General features: G+C 44.2%; 1 long non-coding RNA gene across 1 annotated transcript; it reads left to right on the top strand.

Annotated features, from left to right (window-relative positions):
* Positions 1 to 204: 204 nt before the first annotated feature.
* Positions 205 to 19,122, top strand: LOC144140866 (uncharacterized). The gene is made up of 3 exons (XR_013316370.1): positions 205 to 400; positions 1,823 to 2,029; positions 18,873 to 19,122. It is a non-coding gene; the product is annotated as an uncharacterized LOC144140866 (long non-coding RNA).
* The last annotated feature ends 239 nt before the right edge of the window (positions 19,123 to 19,361 follow it).

The raw sequence follows: 19,361 nt of genomic DNA on the forward strand, positions 1-19,361 counted from the left end.
TTTGTTGAAGTGGTTCTTGTAATACCACCTTTTGGTAATTTGTAACATAAAATTTACAGTACAGAGCTTTCTGTAGCAATGAGCAACAATTAAATTGAAAGGGCTTCTTTTGGTTTTCTTCTGAATACTTTACTTGTTTCATGCATTCCAGTAACTCTTTCGACTATTACGGGTTAAATGCTTAATTGTATCTTTTTTACAGATATTTTTGTTCCTAAATACACATCCGCTAGAAATACATCACAAATCGTTTGCGGTGCTTACACTGGATAATATAACAAATCAGCCACCGAGAAATCAACTTTGGCTATTGAATCAGAAATAGCTTCTTTACTATGTACGCCGTGAACAAACAAGAAACCGAGTTTTGAGAATTCCAGGAAAACGTCAGTAATGTGAGGTAAGGAAGTGTATGTCACAGCCTACTACACCTGATTCAGGTGAAGCAAATATGTTAAACAAGGCGTGGTAAAGAATTATTTGCCTGGCACATCCCGGGGAACTTACAATTAACGATTCATATCGGAAGTCGCTACAACAATTTTTGTAACCCAAGTGCGTGTAATACGTATCATATGTGTTATCGAAAAAGCAATTATTAATATCACCCGCAATTAGAGCGTAGTTATTTTAAACTACTAACTTTATAAACACCACAGTACGGCCAAGCACGCAATCATGAATGGACGAACGTGGGGAGTGATTAGTGCTACCCAGAATTATTTTTGTATGGCACTCTGGAAAAAACGTTTTTCTAATTCAATTCCTGCTGTGTCATTCTAAGGGACGTTGTTACTTTGATAATGTCTGTGTGAGTATTTTATTTGCGGAAAAATTAATATAGGAGTGCCTCCATGATTAGTTGAAAAATGATGGCTATATTCTGCGTGATAGTACGAAAAACGGCATGGCGTTCCACAACCACGTTTTATGAACGCAAGTGAAAGAAACGAAGTCGAAGTAAAATATAATGTTATTAATAGCGTCATATTTTTTTCACAAGACTTCTCCAACAGAAACAATGCGCAAGAGATCTATTATGAGTTAAGAGTACATTTTGCAGTTTATCCGTAGATAAAAGGCATGAAAAGGGTGCAAAGTGAGGTTTACACGGAGCGCTAATTCAGTTGAAGGTGCGCAGGTCAGCTTCGAGTGATTATGTGACTGCCATTGCTGTCTTTGTACATGCGTGCGAAGACGTAGCAATTGTAGGTACAAAGGAACTGCCTTTCTTTTTTTTCGGGGCCACTGCTTTTGGAACGTTCACGAAAACTGACTGGTCATTTTCTCCGGCAAAACCAAGCTGGTTAGTGTGGAGCCGTGCCTTTCAGGCTTTGTGACCGAAGGAAGTTTACTTGTTCCGTGAACAAAAACTGCGATCAACGATTTTATTTATATTTGATGTACAAACACTGGACTGTGTCAAGGTAAGCGGGTGTGACGACTCATTCAATTGCGTGACGACACCCTGGAGCACCGCTTTGCAGTCTTCATTTTTGCAACAATGCCCTTAACCTGAATATTGATGATTCTGGAGAACTGCTCCAAGCAGGTCTCTTTCTTTTTTAAGGACGGTCTCTTCAGTGGTGGGAACCACCAATTCCTTACTGACCGCGACAAGTTATGCGTTCTTTGCTGCAAAAGAAACGTATTGTTCGGTCATGAACCTTACTGCCTCGGCCAATTTTACATGGCCAGCAAAACCCCCGTCCTCAAACACGTTGAACATTTTAATGGTAAACAGTGTGGCGGAATGGGCGACTCATTACATCCTAATTCCATTCCGGAGAAATAAAAGTTGCACACTTTTTATTCCTTTCAGTTCCTCGGAACTAAAAATGAAGCCCCACTACTGAGATGGAAGGCAGTTCAATGCCCTTCCTCTGCTTCCTCAACTTAGAAGAGCTTGTTGATGCCGTGTCAAGCCACCGAGGTTTACAATACGGAGCTGACATTATCAAATGCGTTACGAACTGCAAAAGCATGCAAAACTACAACACCCGGGGCCCAAGATTACGTGTGGTAGCAGGTTGGTGACATATATCCTTTTGAACAGCCATTCTTCTGATGCGCAATGATGAAGTATTGACGTTACTTATAATATTTGTACCTTCAGTATGTTCTGAAGGCTTGCTTTTGCGTGGCGCAAGATGAAGCCACTATTAACTTGCTTTCGGTTTGTACAGTTTCCATACAGAGCCTGTGGCATGCTATCTTCCGATCTCATTCGTATGCCTTAACACCAGCATCATCAGCGTGGTGTTCCGAACTCGCAGAGATATAGAGCGTACCTTGTTTACACCTAGCAGTAACACTATTTTACCCACGCGAGAGACTGTAAGGCAGTGTCACGAAACAGCGTTAACATTATGGCATCCACCGTACAAAAATCGTCACCCCTTTTGCATTGACCTCCTGTTTGAATGTCAATTGTCCTGAAATTATCTAACACACCTCTTCAATAGAGGAATTTTTTTATAACCACCCATCCTTTTACTTCGCGTGCTTCTCAAGGCTCACGGTATGGTGTACAAAACGTAGTCCGGCAGCGCTTAGCCATATGTTTTCTAACTCATATATGGGGCTCGGCCTTTTCAAACTTTACGCAACACATTTTACAACAGATGCCTCTTCGGATTTGCTGGTAACTGCGACTCTGCTATATTTATTAAGACCTAACTCGCTCGGTCAGCTGTTCTAAATATCACTCACGTGTCATAATGTCTAGTATGACATAACAGTATCCCTACGGAAGTCCTACAAAATAATTAAATATGGGCTGGTAGAACAAGCAGCCTATGCATCAGGACATGACCAAAATTAAAAAAATGAGTCCGTCGTACCTCAGTAGTGGCGATAACCCACCTTAAAACACCCGATAACCGCACGCTGTAGTAATCAGATAATTTATCCCCAAGCGTAAATCTCTCACCCGCAGAAACACAAAACGAAACCAGCAGCAAGTTTTACACAACTGGACGAGAGAGCCCCACACTGCTGTATTAACGGGTTTCAAGCGATTCTGAATCGAAGCAGAGGCCGGACGGCCCGACCCGACGCTTCTGAAAGTCGCACGCGGTGGTATTTTCCAAGCCCCCTTGCCGTCTCTTACCCACAACCGAACCTGTGTCCGCTACTCCAGAGAGCGAAATAGGCTGAACACCCTCCAACTACCAAAATGCGGCAGACGATAAAAAAGGGAGGAGGGAGACGGAAATGTTGATATAACACAGTACGAAATTAGGGAAATATCTTTGTTTTATTGTACCAATACTTTATTTAGGAGCGTTTGCAGAGATTGCTTTGCATTACGGAGGGTCCACGCCACTGAATGCTTCAGCTCAACAAAATATTTCCCATGTGACAATGCCGCAAAAAATAAAGATGGCTACTGACTGCACGCTCAGTTCTCGGCCCCAGGAAGCTTAAAGTCTATGTATCTCCCCTTAGCAGCCCTGCCCCGGGTATCCCAATAACTCATTTATGACGCGGGTCACGATGAAAGAATCGTTCCTTCACTGAGCATTTCCTGGGATAGCAGGTGCTTTTGGGTGCCAGGAATAAAAGAGCGGGCCCGTTCTTAGCTACGGCAATGAACGCTCCCTAAGACGTAACGTTGGTATCTCCCGCGTCTGCGTCAAAAACATGGTATTGCTCTTGTCAATCCCGTGATGAAAATTAGTAACATGAGGGGCACTTCGGAGATTTTCGTTTTTTTGTTTTGCACACGGGAGAAAGGCCCTGAAGGCGGGCAGTCCTACGTGTCGCGGGACGGAGGGGCACCCTCTTTTGAGTAATGTGGCCGCGCGGACTTAATATTAAATCATTGCGTGTCGCTCGGCAGAGTCATTGTGTACTTACCTTGCCAGCCTACATGACCTGAACCCCCACCACCAACCAAGAAACTAGGGAATGAAGCGGGGCTTCTCAAGAATCCAGTTTTGTCCCTCCATCACCAAGTAGGATTTTTAAAGCTAATTTCCTACCCCGTGGAGCCTGACCACCTCAAAATGAAGGAGGAACTGAGAGTCATGTGGCATCATTCGGTACGCTCTGTCTCATTAAAAAGGTGAGGTGCATTATTTTACGGCCCTGCCTGATTTCATGTCTAAGGTAGTAATTTTCATTTCATGGTGGTAACGGCCTTCTTTTTGTAAAAGAATATTTTACCTGTTTCTAACAATATTTTTTATCTTCTTCACATCAACACCAGTGTATTTTGCACCAAACGTGACGCTCAAGACCGTTCAACTTATACTTGGCGCTGCTTCCGCTCTGAGGCTCTACGTCGCTAAAGAACTTTTACCATTACTTGTTTGCGGTTCTTGTGTCGAACCGCGGTAGTCTGCATACACTTAGGGAGCACAAAATACACATGGTTAAACGTTATAGTCATGTCTCATCTCTAATGGTGATCCAGCACACAAGGGTGCATTCTGAAGAAAACAGCAGCCGATAATGGCTTCTATGATAACGACAAATTTAGGCGTGAGTGCGTACTTTTGGCCGTTTCTGACCATATATTGCAGTCCATTTAACTATGCTACAATTAAACCACGAAATAATCATTGAACATTGTTGCTCGAGAGGTTATGTGGTTTATAAAGTGCTTGCAAGAAGAATAACCTGCACCTGTCCAGTGAATTTGAATAGCAAATGGTTCGCATCGAAATTGGAATTTCGGGACACCCACAACTGCTCCTCTTAGACCAGTACGCATCTCATATTGATGTCGTGTACTTTTTTTGTGGAAATAAGCAGTTTTGTCAACCAATACCAGCTACAAAGTCTTTCTTGTTTTCCTTACGTTTTTGTGGCTCCTTTCCTAACGCACTTTTTGGCGTGTTGTGCATAGTACACCATCCATCTTGCAAGATACTTCAAATTATTCGTCATTGCAATGTGTGTTAATAGTTCGAAAATTCTCGGTTGTATTGCCAACCTGAAATACACAGCAAACGGTAAACAACAGTTGCATAATCTTCAAACAGTAAAATAAAAATCTTACTCATGTAAGCAGAAGCAGAAAGCCTACAATTACAGAGCGCGTTCTTTGAATAATACGTGCATGCTTAGTACTTGACGGACAACAGATTACAGAGTGACGCTTCTCATAGAGAGGGGTTTCTGTTGTGGTTGCGTAAAAAACCGTTTCGTTATCCTGGAGCGTCTGCAGCTTGTTATGTATTTCTCTTCTTATAGACTTTATAACGCAAAAAGCGTTTCTATTGTTTAAGCGAAATCTTCCATTAGCTACACCATTCTAGGTCATTCATTGCTTCATAGTTGTCCGTGGGAAGCCGGCGCGGAGCTGTGCCTTTCTTAACAAGAAAAGCTGTGTGAATTGGTAAAGGTGCGAGACGACACAAAGCGCGAAATATACGACGATAACAAGGACACGCAAATACAATACGATGGCGCAGTACCATCAACTCAGGTTTACAGTGGGAAAATCCAAGTTATGCGCAAGAAGAACAGATAACCGAATAAGAACACGATTAGGCATAAAATTGGCCCCACATAGCGAGTAAAGTTGACGCTGTAAAAAGCTGGAAACCACGCGTCCTCAGGTCCCCCTTTCAGACAATATAGTAATAAAAACCTATCTGAACTATGGGTTTTCACGGGAAAAAATGAGTAAAGCCTGTTTGAATTTTTTTTTCAAAAGAGGAGAGGCCATGAAGGTCCAACTCATCCAACAGGGATTGGGCCAGTTGTTTCACGCTCTCTCCATCACGGGCACAAACTTAAAATTCTGTTTAAGCGCATCCAAATCTTTTTTTTGACAACGAAGTGCTCAGGCAGAACAACAAAAGCCTCCTCTCCGTTGCAGCATTGAACGCGTAGTTTCTTCAGCGCGAACCAGACAACCACAACTCTTAGACTGCCCACGCGGCATGTCCTTCCTTCAGCTCGTGCATGAACTCCGGTACATTTTTTCACGCATGTTGAGCAAACGACCCCAGAAAACAGGCGTGAAACCAACCGGCACATGAACAGTTTTTCATCCCTGTTAAGAGTGGGTTCAAAAGTGAACTTTAGACCCAGCTGCAGCACCTGCCTGTGAGTGTGCGATAGGTGCAGGTTGCTAAGTGTGAGGGCGGTTCTCTTTGACGCAGCAGTTTTCCTCGTGTCCAGCAGGTGCGGTGGAAAAAAGTTTTAGACAACCTCAGCCAGGTGGTTTGAAGTCTTGCACCAGTCTCGGTATTCATGGAGACGTCGTGGATTTCCATGATTCTCACCACAAGCACACCAAAGACAGTTGTAGTAGTAGCGTACCTCATTCCTCTTTTTCAGGAAAGCAGGCGACATATGTGTCGTGAGTGTTCTGTAGGAGGTAGCAGCAATTATTATGGAGGCCAAAATTCAAACCTTCCGTCCCTTGACACTGTCCTAACGATGCAGGCAGAGGCAGTGATTAAGTAAGGTAAAATTCCCGGGTCAGAAACATCGAAAATTGCTTTCAAACAAACAGCCCGATGTGCAAGATATATATTAAATAACAAAAATGCTGGGTGAGTTGGTAGTGGTGTATGATGAAACAAAGCGCGCCATCTTATGGTATGTGTTCCTCCCCATTTTCGTTGTTTCTTTCGTACTTTTTTTATCATGCGCCTTTCGTATAGCTTCGCTCGTTTATAGCCTTGCCGCTGCGTCGTGCTGCAACTGCAAGTGTACACCTTAACCTAAACAAAGTATACCGCTTCCAACTGCAAGTGTACACCTTAACCTAAACAAAGTATACCGCTTCCAACGATAACTCCTGAACTCCTAGGCTGTCCGTCCAAAGCTGGCAAAAACTGTCCTTGAATAGATCAAGGGAGTGTTTTACCTAATAATAACCAGGTTTATTTATTGCTCCAAGTTGCAGAGGAAGACTTCAACGGTGGAAATAAGAGTTTGCTTGGAGGTGTCATATAACAAAAGCCCGACTATGTCACGGCCAACTTTCTTTTGAAATGGAGAGAAATCTATTAGGGGGGTGCAGGTAACATTTTAGTGTTGCTGTGCCAAAGTAGTTCCCGATAAACTGGTTTCGGTTTAAGTTTCCATGTGGGAGATAGGCATTTGCTATAGTTCAATCCTTCGCGTGAATTTCGTGGTTGAGTGCGCTGAAGCGCAATCACGGAACATACAGGCGCATTGGCGTCTCCTTCCCTAGGCGTCATTTGTTAATGAACACATGTCAAGGCTTTGAATGGAGAACTCGAACCTACTGAATAAATTATACCTCGGACGATACCTTTCAACTTTGTATCATCTAGAAATGGCGTCAGTTTTGTCAGCACTACAGTTTTGAGGGCATGCACTGAGTGACACTCGTCTTGGAGCTTAAAATTGGAGAGCACCACGGACATGTGTGGCTTTCTTACATAGCGCGGTGGCGATATACCAGCACGCACGCACACGCTACGGCGCGAAGTGAAATCCTATCTTGATCACGTTGAGTTCATTGAACGGTGTCGTTATCGTGCGGCTGCATTCTTGCCTTTTCATCTGTTTAAACGGCCTTTCAATCCCCAAACAAGTCTCTGTTGTACCCTTTGGGGAGTTCAGGGTACCACTTAGAACATCTGCATTGAGCCGTCGGACAGTACGCTGGCTTACGTCGGTAAGCTGGCTGACCGAAGGAAATGCGGGAACGGGGGAGGGTCCCGGTCGTGTCAGTCCCACTTCGGCGTACACGGGGCTGACCCCTTGCTTCATTTGTTTTGACAGCTTTTGGTTCTCAAGCTGCTTTAATGTCCCATGGGACGAATGAAGTTCCGAGGTACCCGAGGAAGGGAAGCTGGGGTGAACATATTCAGCCTAATGTTTTAGTTGACTTATCAGTTCAAGGCTGAAAAATAAAAACTGCCATCTAGGTAGAATGTATATCAATATTTTTTATCCACAAATTTGCCGAAACGTCGCCCCTCGACCTGTATACCAGTGATTTGCATAATGTTAGTGGTCCTATCACTACCAGGCAGCCCATCGGGACCATCAAAATCGCAAAAAAATCTTGACACCGACATCGATCGGACGCTCCGCCATCATTTTTTGTTCCTTCTCTCGCTGAAAGGGAGCGTGTGCGTGCTATTTTCTTCCTGTCCAAGGAAAGTTCTAGCAATTAGCGCCAGTTCACAATAGCATAAAAATTATTATACAATATGCCTCATAAAAAATATTATACAATATGCCTAAGCCAACCGAGCCAGTTCAGTGACTCCGGAAACAGTGCGCACTAGTGGCGTACGCCTAAGGGGCATCTCTCTGCGTGAAACTCTCGTAACACCTCGTTTTGTGGTTGCTGAGCTGTGCACCTGGTGCTGAGTGACATGGCAGCCCACTTTTGTCTGCGAACATTCTGTCACGTATATACGAATGGGTGGCTCACGACAACCGCAAGGCAGTTGGCCTCCTGCGGGAATCGGCTCCTCTCAACGGTCAGCTCCATGGTCTGCTCCTAAGAAGTGCTTCATAAACTATTGCCCGGACTGCACCGAGGATGACTTGCTGGGGGGAGACAGAAGCATTCGCCCGATAAAACAGCTCTAATGAGTAGACGAAAAAAAGGAGCGCTTTTATGCTAAATATAAAATTCATATGTAACTTGTTTTCGACTTCTAATTTCTCGTCCGGAAGTTTAGAGGGTCGACCTATATTCAGGCTCGAACTACACTCCGTCTTATGCGGTATATATGTTTTAATTGCTTAGGGTAATCCTAGCCAAGTATTTCTGTTGAACTACTTCCAGCTGTGCAGCGAAATGGCGTGCATCGGGTCTGAACCCCTAACTGCATTACCACAACAAGTTGTCTCCGAGTATAGTTCAATTTTTCCATCTGTGGTGGTATCGTGTGGTTTTTGTGCGCGTAATATTCTAGCGAAGGAGGATGTATTCCGGCGAACAGATTGCACTAATAAGAACATGTTTGGTCTTTAGTATGATGCGTTTCTTAAGTTTCCATCTAGAGAATGCTCTCACACGTTTGTACTGCACTGAAGTATTCAAGCTTTGTAACCTTAGCGCGCACTCGAAGCTTGAAAAAACAGGTGCTACCCCCAAAACGACGGTGCCCTAAATCTTTTTGAGCATCACTACCTAAGTGAACGATCTCATTTATCTAAAGCTTGGGTAAAACGTTCAATCTAAGGGGATAATACTACGCTGCTAACTTATTCGCTGGGTGGCCTCTAAGGTTTCTTCAAGATCGGTCCCGATGACATCAGCGATTATGCTACAAAGTGGCCAGATAAAGTAGCACCTGGGTAGTCGGACGAAAAACTGGCATTCCAGAATCGAAAACTTCTCACGGACCCGCATGACTATTTTGTCTCTTAATACAATGGTGAACGTTGCAACAAAAGACGTATACATTTTGAGACTGGATCAAATAGGACAAATACGTTAGGATTGTATCAGTCGCTGTATAACTAACCACCTCAAACTTGCGCCCTTGGACCATCGTATCGTAGGAAGCATACGCAGACCTTTGTAATAGATTCGACTTTAAAGAAATAATTTTGTAGCGTTATAAAATTCCAGGTTCGGCCCCATACTTGATTTTCATTCTAGGCTGCTCTTCCGGTGTGCGAACATTTGCGGAAGAGTTGCGCCTTTAAATATTCCACTATAACGCTGTGATTCAACACCTTTTTTTTATTGAGTATGCTAATGTCTTGCAAGATTTGGCCAAGCAGCTATAGCAGCCCTGCGGGCTCAAACTTTAGGATTTCCGCAGGTCGCCAGATTTCGAAGACATTGGGAAAGTCTGAGAATATTTGGGCCCCTCCTAACAGCTGCAAGCATTGTCCATGCGTTTCGATGAGGCAAAGCCTATGTATTAAAAAACAAACTCCATCAACCATATTCAGCTAAAGGCGGGCAAGAGCCACAATTAAAAGCTTTCCACAGAAGCTAAAATGGCTGGTGCCACGCAGCTATGCACAAATCTAGCAGCATTTCAAGAGCGAGAGGCAGCGTCCTCCCCTTCTACCCCACCTAGGGAACGTGGTCTATAACGGTGATAGACGACTCGTGGTCGTTTGGCATGGTCACCATTGAGAAGGTATTTTTTTTCCTTGACGCTATTAAGTAACTAATCTGCTTGAGGGATTTGCTGTGTACAGAAAGTGCCTATAACTGCTACGCGGCTCAGCCGGGCTCATGAGGAGTTCATGAAAATGCTGTGCTTCGATATGAAGTGCTTGGAAAATTTATGTCACGTGGGTGAACGCCACTCAACCCCACAAAGACACGGGCTTTGACGATGACGACACGATAAAAAATTATCTGTTTTTGATTTCTGGTGCTGTTTACACAAAGCGATGTTTGCGCACTAGGATGAAGCTAAGGAGTTGAGGCAGATCGCCATAGGTGTATTGTAAATGCTAGTAGACTGGGCTCAGAAATGGCCGAATGTTGGGGCAGACTTCGGTGTTCTCGTTAGTAGTTAAAATCCTAGTACGCAGTGCTTCTTCCTCGGGGCCCTTGATTTGTACAGACGTTGGTTCATACCGGCTTTACATCACATCACCCACTAGTCCTTCTGAGACCATTGCTTGAAAAATGGAGTTTCAAATTTGGAGCTTCAAAATAAGCTTGTGAAGTCAGTAAATTGAATGGGTTTCAGTATAGCCATAAGCCCACAGAAACGCTTTTCGTAACATCCTTCGTTTCTGGGTTTCATTAGAGGTATTAAACCTAATGAGAACTTAATAAAAGTGTTCCTGTCTATAACATAGTAATGTATAGCATTGCAGGCGTACTGTAGCGGTTACGTGGCAGATTTTTTCACAATAACCTTTCAAGCACCTCCGTTTTGATTCTCAGCATTCCCGTGATTAGCTAAGACCAAAACCTAGCACCTCGTGTCTGTCTCGTACTTTTTTGAACGGTTCCTTCTTTATACCATTTGCCATCACACCAGAAAACAATGCTCTAAATGTTTGCTTCAAAAATTTATTTTTACTTTGAGGTAGTTTAATAAAGCTTATAAGTAGATCGGCTTTAATGAAGACCTGGTGTGCATCAAAAAGATATTTGGTTTCTTGTGTGCCTGCCTCTAGTTACAGGGAAAGAGCTTATGTGCGCAGTAGCAAAAAAAAATCGTGCACCTTACTGATTTAAGTAGAGCATTTAGTTGTATAAAGATAGGCGATTGGCTGGAATAGGAGGGCCATAAACCCTTGAACACCTGCGGTTTTGTACTTCACCGTTGTGCTCTCTAGGAAAAGCTCATCGTGCGCCCTTGTTCTGTATCCGAGTGATTCATTGGAATGCTCCTTGGTTCATACTAGCGTTGCATACCATCACAATTATTCGGGAGCAGTGTGTAGAAAATTACTTTTTCGTGGACATTGATTGGCACAATATAGAGATGGAACCGCTTCCACGAAAACTTTGAGCTTGAACGTAGTGCGAAACGGAGGGTAGAAACGAAAGCACGGACACAATGATGGCTTCAAACTTAGGTTCCTCACGTTTGTGCTTTCAACTGGAGGAAAGCAACCAATAGAGGGTGCGAGCCGACTGTTTTTATTGGTCAGTGCATGTTAGTGCAAGAAAACGGTAGGCTATCCACGCATTCTTTTTACAGCGATAGCGGCAGCACACGAAAGGGTTGATAATGGCACTGAGCGCGTACCTGCGGAGAAAATTGCAGCACCATTGACACGAAGTTAAAGATGAAGGTAATATATATACTACGAACTCTGCGCAGCGTCGTAAAGAGGGGACTATTCCCTCGCCCAATAAGATCAGTTCCCAGGAAAATACCGATGGCGGTACATTTCTTTTTTAGTCAATTCCTAGGAATCTGCGCAGGCGCGTCCTCATTCTTGTTGCTAAATATCGCCTCGAAATTTAAACGTGTAAAATCGTTTCAGAAACACTCAGTTTTGTCTATGGATGAGGTGCATGGGCAACAGCGGTAATGAAATGAAAGTTGGCCTGATGGCGTTGCCTGGAGTGAGGCTGGTTGTTCCCGGCCCCTATCGTTCTTGCACGCCCGGTTTCGTTTGACGTAGACTTTTTTGCCTGATAACAACATGCTCTATACGAATTTGGTTTGGTAGTCAGTGTATACTGTTCGGTAATTCTTCTCTATATGTCGCTTCTCACTTTTTTCTTTACGCATCGGCCATATGGAACGCCTTTTTCGGGGCACTGGACGCTACGAGCACACCTTGCATAGTAATAATACTTTCGAGGTTGTGCGTGAAGCCGTGTACCTACATTACCATGCCGTGCGGTGTCCTGTATTTCCCTTTGTGTGTTCCACGTATGTTGTCTCTCGCTTCCTCCTCCGTTTCGTCCGCTGTGGGAGAATTTCACACACTGCCGCCACGATGCTTTCCGTACCACCAGCGTTATGCAAACTCGTTATCTTGTGGTTTAATATCGTTGACATCTCTTGTGGTAGCACTTCTCCATGGCGCAAAGCATGAGGTATATGTGCTCGTTATCGCGTGTAAATGCTGTTGATAGGCATCATTTTGTCGTGTTTTATTTGTACCCTCCGTGCTTATTTACATTATTGCTGAAATTTCAGATGTCACAATACGGTGTTGAACACACTGGAGCTATACATCCGGCCTATAAAGAGCGCCGTAGTAGAGTGCTCCGGATAATTACTGACCACGTGGGTATGTTTATAGCGGCCTGCAATATCGACAAATCGGCATATTCGCTTTTCCTATCATGTGGAATGCAACCACCGCGGCCGGTATCAAAGCCGCGTCAGCCTTAGCGAAACGCATAGCCACTCAACGACCGTTGCCGATCAGATGAAATTTCCAGACAACACGAATTAACTCTCTTAATCTTAAGCAACAATACAGAGCAGCAACAGAAGTGCAGCTGCAGAATTCTCAAGAAATGCATTGAAATGCTTCTCTTCATTTTCTTCTTTTTTGACAATAGTCGCACTAAAGCACTCTTGCAGCGCTGTTGATCCTCTATTCATATATATCACGAACGTATTTACAGCGTTTATGTGCATTTGAGTAATTATTTGACAGATGTCTCAGGGCCATAAGAGAATCAGCGTCGGTGGGTTCATACCTGTGATTTCTGGTCAGTAAGAATTTAATAAAATTTTCGTTCTGCCAGCTGTACTGTTGCATGCGTTACGGGTATTTCATAAAATGCAGACGTAGTGCAAGTTGATTTGGCCCAAGCTTTTCGCCATGTCATTCACCAATTCTTCTCTTGTTCTGACAGCGTGTGAATGTAGCACCAAGGGAAACTCATGCTATTCGTCTCTGCTAAGAAAATGTCTTCACGAGATGGGTAATCAAGAACCGATTAACGCGACCAGTTTAACTGATTGTATTGGTTGGTCAAGCTTACCATTTGTCAACGCTGCTTCTATGTACCTGGAACCGCTATATACTCATATACTGCAGGACCATGATGTTTGGCAGTTTATGTTTGCGTTATTCGAGGTTAAAATCTAAGCATATGCCGACCATTAGGCTTTTTTGCTCTAATAACGTAAGAGTTGAGGCTGCTCTTGCAATTACAGAAAATCTGATAAAACTTCGAAAAAGTTTATGGAACTTCGTTCTACGGAACTTCAAGAAAAGCTCTTTTTCGGTTAAAAGAATGGGGCCCGACACCAGATTGTTTTGCAGGAAGGAAATGGAAGAGTGATCTGCCGTATTTAGGCGTTCCCCTGTAATAGTGTCTTAATACTGAAATGCGATCGGTCTGAAATCCTTTGAAGGCATAGCGCCCAAACTAAGGATTGGCGAGGACGGCAGCTGTTCATTTTTTTTTGTCTTGCCCACACCGGCTTCAGTATCCCACCTTCTTTATGCCCTAGAAGTGCCACAATGCTCTCGTCTAACAATATAGACTTTTCACCTCGTTTTTGCGAAGTTTATTTGGTGTACGCCTAGTATTCCAATGCGGCATTGTGCCGTTTATTTCCTGCTGTGGGAGGGGGAATTAGGCTTTTCTATATATTTGTTTGGCATCATATTGCTTGTTTATCATTCATTTCAGATGGCCAGGACCCGCTCTTGAGGGGTAGTCTGCATGCACTCCTTGCTAAATTTCTCTCTGATATTATCAGCCCGAAGGCCTTAGGCGTTCCAAATAGCGCCAGTGTTGTCCTGGTCGTCCAGTCAAGAATACGGCCAACGTAATATAGAGTAATTATAAAGCTACCTATGTGGTGCATGGGGATTGGAGCGCAATGTGCACAATAGAAGACCAGGGCTTCACTAACCCTCCTCTCTGTCCACGCGGCTTGCGTAGAACAACAGGGGTTGTCGTTTATTTTTTTGTGGCACATGTCGGGAAATGGCCAGAAATATGGGGTTGTGTTAATACGCCCGCTTCACAAAATTGCAAAATTCCTGAATTTCAACAGTACACGTGGCAGAACAGTGCGTGCCAGGTGACCCCTTAATGTATTGAAGCGAGAAGATGAAGACAACCGGCCACACCAGGCGGGCGGACATGTGATGCTGACCCATTTGCTTAAGCCAAGCAATTCTTCGTCATCGGGCACATCCGCGGCAACGAAGACTGTTCGATTTCGCTGATGCACAGGTTTCAGACAACGGCCGTAAATGTAAGCCAAGGCTCCTTCTAGAACTCTCCAAAAGGAGACACAGTGTGGGGATCGCCTTGTGGTGGAGTTCTGGAATAGATACATCAGGACCGCCACAACCTGTTCGACTAATAGGACTATGTATTCCTCAAAGAGGCATAGACAATGAAAGGCTGTAACCGGGACCCAGGAAGAACAATCAATCTTCTGTGCCGGGGACACGTCGCTAGCGATGCTGGTCACCATAGCTCGACTTCGACTGTAGCGCTGGTGGTACAGCTGGCCACTTTCGCAGTGATCGCAAATGGCGCACTTCCGCTCGGCTGTGCCTAGTACCTGCACCCTTCGTCATCCATACACAGAAAATATATCCTACCTGGAACCGAAAAATGGCTATATTGCCTTGTTACAACCAGTCACAAGAAAGCGGCTACTGAAGGCCAGGGTCATAGCTGTTTCGGCGGCGACGTAGGAAACCCAGATCGACTAGGTACTTTCCCCGCTTTCCAACGTGCTGCTCACTGGTGGAACACATCTAACTCAGTCATTTGTATGTTAACAAATGTTGAGTCAGCAGTTATCGTCGTGGGTGACGGTGTTGTCATTTGTCCGCCTTTTTTAGCTTTAGGAGCACAAGCGTCAATTGACGATGAACTTGTGGGTCCGACGACCTTCTCAATATCCCTTCAGACGTTTACTGAGGTGGGGGCTGAATGATTCTATCTAGTCACTTGCACAACTATTACAAGACAATATGGCGGCCGTGCCATCTCGACCGGCGATACAAGCGGCCACAGAATTGTGCTTCTTGACTGAGCGGCACAAAACACACACGCTCCCTATGCACAGGTCCTAGTCCAAGAAGAGTGCGGTCGCTCATACAACCAGTTTCAGTGCTCGATTACCCGAACCCAAACCTTCTCAAACACTTGTGGCAGCACAAAGAATTGGACAGTGAAACTCAACGGGGCAAATGAAGCGCTAAGATAATATATACAAAATTTTACATCAAAGTCAATCAGCTATCCCCTGCCTGCAAAAACCACACTGAGGATAAAAGAGCCCCAAATTTCATAAGCAATTCTCCCTGCCACGGAGAGCCAGTGATAGCTGCACGCACTGGAGCACTGTAAAAACAATCCGTAATTTTACGCACAAATTACGGACCAGATGGCCGTAACAAAACCGAGCCGTGTTCTCTTTGAGGCAGAACAAAGAAAACACTCGTAATTTAACGGACGTGCGCTTCGTCCCTCAGTATACGTATGCTCTCGCAATTACATGTCAAACGGAATCTTTTTTCTGCTTTGCGAAATACGGGCGTTTCCTCTGTATGATGCAGAACAGAAACAGATCAGTTTATTAATAACTGCAAGAAATATATTCTCGTGTCGATCGTCGGGAATCGATCGAGATGCGAAAACTGCGCCCGAAAACATTCGTGGCGTAATGAATGCGGCTCTGCTTCGTTAGTGTGTAAAGTGTACTAAACTTAGTGAGGACCATGAGGACCATACCGCTGAACACGAGCGCTGTATCTTGTCTTTACGACGCTCCGGCGACGTCACTGCCCGGACCTGCAAACTGCACATGCGTGTGTGACCGTCCCCACTTGTAGGAAATATATGGTCATTTGCGTGAAAAAGTCGATTTGCGGAAGGTAATTTAGTTCTTAAGGAAACAATATCGGCCGAAGTTTTTAGCCTAAAGCCTAAAACCAAAGCACACCAAGCACTATTCAGGCAGTATGAAATCGCAGTCGCAGCCAGTCACACACATTTTTGCGAGCACTTTCTCGAAACAGCGGATTTGATGGCGATCAACTATTTTCGGGGCTTCGCCGAACCTTACTGCGTGAGTGCTATTTAAGAAATCGCACTTTAACAGCCAGGAAATCTGTAAGGCAGCTAGTAAACACCGATGTATGGCACACGCAGGGTGGGCATCCATGTAGTATAGAGGTTGTTCGGCACAAGTGCCGCGTTCGTGCAGTGGTGCACTCCACTTCAGTACCTCGGCGTGCCGTTACATCAAATACGGAACACAGTGCCTCATTGGTCATCAGCGTTCACGCAAGTTAAGCGCACATCGCAGGCAGGGAATGGGCGAGACCTCTCTGTGTTTGCACGTGCAAGAGTGTGTAACGTCTTCCTTGCCACAAAGCTTCTTTATGTGCTTCAAGTGTTTCGCTTAGCGCGAGCAAAAGTTCAGGCCTACATAGAGTTTTTGCAACGTTTATGTGCGGTTCTCAATGGAACCCTATGCGCAGGGACAACTTCTTTCTTCCGTTAAAGGCGGGGGGTGTTCGGCTCATGGATTTATTTGTGCATTAACTTCTGTCTCGTTTTTTACTTCTACAAATTGGTTTATCACCCACTTTTACTACCTATACTTCAACAGCGCATAAGTTTCCATTTGCCTTTTTTGCTTGTATGTACAGGCGAGGTCAATACGACGCCTCCATGGGGATTTCTCAAAGACGTCGTGGAGTCATTTAACTTTCTTACCGCGCGGTTTTCCTTGGAATGTCTCTTCAGCATGTCAAGGAAAACTATGACGAACACGCTTATTGAAAGTCTATTCACGGTGCCTGTTTATCGCCAGCCTTACTTAGTCCACCGGAAAAGCAATGTTTTAAAACGCGTAATGAGCATGTGTATCCCGCCAAATGCAAAATCATTCTCCTTCAAGCTTCATTCTTCCACACTCCCAGTTAAGACATGGCTCTGCGAAAAGGGAATGTCTATTTCTTGGTCGGACAATTGTCGCTTCTGTATCAACCAGACACAATTGATCATTGTTTTGTGTTGTGCCGGGAAACTGTGTTTTTCTGGGACGTTTTGCAGTGGACACTAAAAAAGGACATTGACATCACCCGGTACACATTTCGCGTCCTGCCATTTCAACATGTTAATCGCGTGCCGTTTGACGTTTTCGTTCTCCTAGCATTGTTTAGCTTGTGGAAGTGCCGCATGACTGATCGGCATGCGGAACCCCCTAGGCCGACCAATTGCATTTTTCGGGAACAGGTGGCGTTGGTGCGGAGCGTTTATGCATCGCAGAGTGATCCACCAGAGTGGCTGCCTTTTTGGATGCGTGTGTTTGCTTGCCTGAGTTTTAATCTTCCTCGACTGATGTCCTTGCCCTTTGCTGACTTTTATTTTTATATTGTGTGTTAAGTGTCTTGTCTTCTGAAGTTTCCTAAAATTTTCATGTATTAAAAAAAAAATTCGTGTGGTGGCGCAGTGCACACCACACTATAGGCAACTCGACAAAGGCATGAGCGCACAATAACACCTTATGCGACCCGTAACAACTGCTTTAAATAGTCCTTCTTTCCACGAACTATAAACGACTGGAACAAACTAACCAACACCGAAGTTTTACAGCCATCCTTAACATTGTTTTCTTATAGCCTCAACAACAGTGTTTAAACTAACATGCCAATTATTCTCTGTCCCCACAAACGTTGGAATTTTTTTGTATATTTTGAGTTGCTTTGTGCGTTCTTTTGTTTGTGTGTGTTTTATCTGCCTGCTTTGAAAATTTGTTTGTTTGCATATTGAGCATTCATGTAATTCATGTAACCCACTCTGCGAAAATCCCTAGTAGGGATTGCAGTATTCATAAATAAATAAATAAAATAAAAGTGATCTTGAGCGGAGCGTAGTGCCATTTCGATGAACGTCGCGGGTTCGATTCCTCGTCGAAGTATTTTTTTTCTTTTCTGAAGGTTCAGCCAATTACGGAAAGACATGCTTTTTGAAGCGGAGTGTTTGTTTTGTTATGGCCTTACCATACTACGGAATGTCCGCTCTTAAAATTCTTTCCGTTGTCTAAAAACGGAAATGTGTCCGGCAACATTTTGCCAGCAGCTTTCTCCGTAAAATTGGCCATTTTTTACAGTGTGTGGTGGTGTCGAATATAGTGTCGATTACAGTGAAAATTCGGTAATTCGGATGTGTAGTACTTTAAAGAAATTCCGTAACTACCCAATGTCGAACCACCGGACGAACGAGAAAAATAGCACGTTTACAACCCTTTTCTAAAGACCTATACTTACGGAAAGGTCGGTTATGCTATTTTGTCGTTAGCGGATAGCTGGGAGGAAAGCACAAATTTTAGGACTTCCGATAGTCCATGTAGAGGAAGAGTAATGCTCGGAGAGTAACAGCAGAATTGTTCAAGACAGTGAGATCATCCGCTCATTTTAGTGCAGAACGACCCGCCGAGAGTCTGACAGTATACTGGTCCTATTTATTGGGTTCCTGATCCGCGGCAGTAAAGACGTCGTTCACGATGCCATCATCGCTTACCTTTCAGGGGACAACAAAGCCGGCAATTTATGGAAGTAAAGGCTCCGTTTCTTGCCATCGGCGTGAGGAAGAGGCGTCCCAATATTTATTGGACGCGTTGTATGTTCGCCTTCACCCCGACGCTAGGGGAAGGGAACGGCTGAGTGAAAAACGGTGCGTTTCGACTCACGTTATGAGAAAGTGTTGTTCGGAATTAAGTAGTACGCATGTAAATTTGCGCTGAAAAACGCATATCCACCGCCATAAGAGAATTTATATTTTTTTAGGGAGGTTGCGGGAGTGATGAATTTCCCTAATTTTCCAAATAAAGTTGAAAAAATTAGCGAAAGTTTGCTGTAGTTACGATACATATTTATTATGGTATTCGTATAAAATATACACCTGCCTTTAAGGGGTCACTGCCCTGGTTGGCACTTCCAACTGGTTCATAACAATTTCTTCTTATTAAGATACTACGGCCGCTCCGGCTCTGAACTGGACATCTGAATGATCAGCT

This window comes from Haemaphysalis longicornis, unplaced genomic scaffold, assembly GCF_048455015.1.
Source record: "Haemaphysalis longicornis isolate Haplotype H1 unplaced genomic scaffold, Haemaphysalis longicornis Haplotype H1 scaffold_53, whole genome shotgun sequence".
Taxonomy (NCBI): Eukaryota; Metazoa; Arthropoda; class Arachnida; order Ixodida; family Ixodidae; genus Haemaphysalis; species Haemaphysalis longicornis.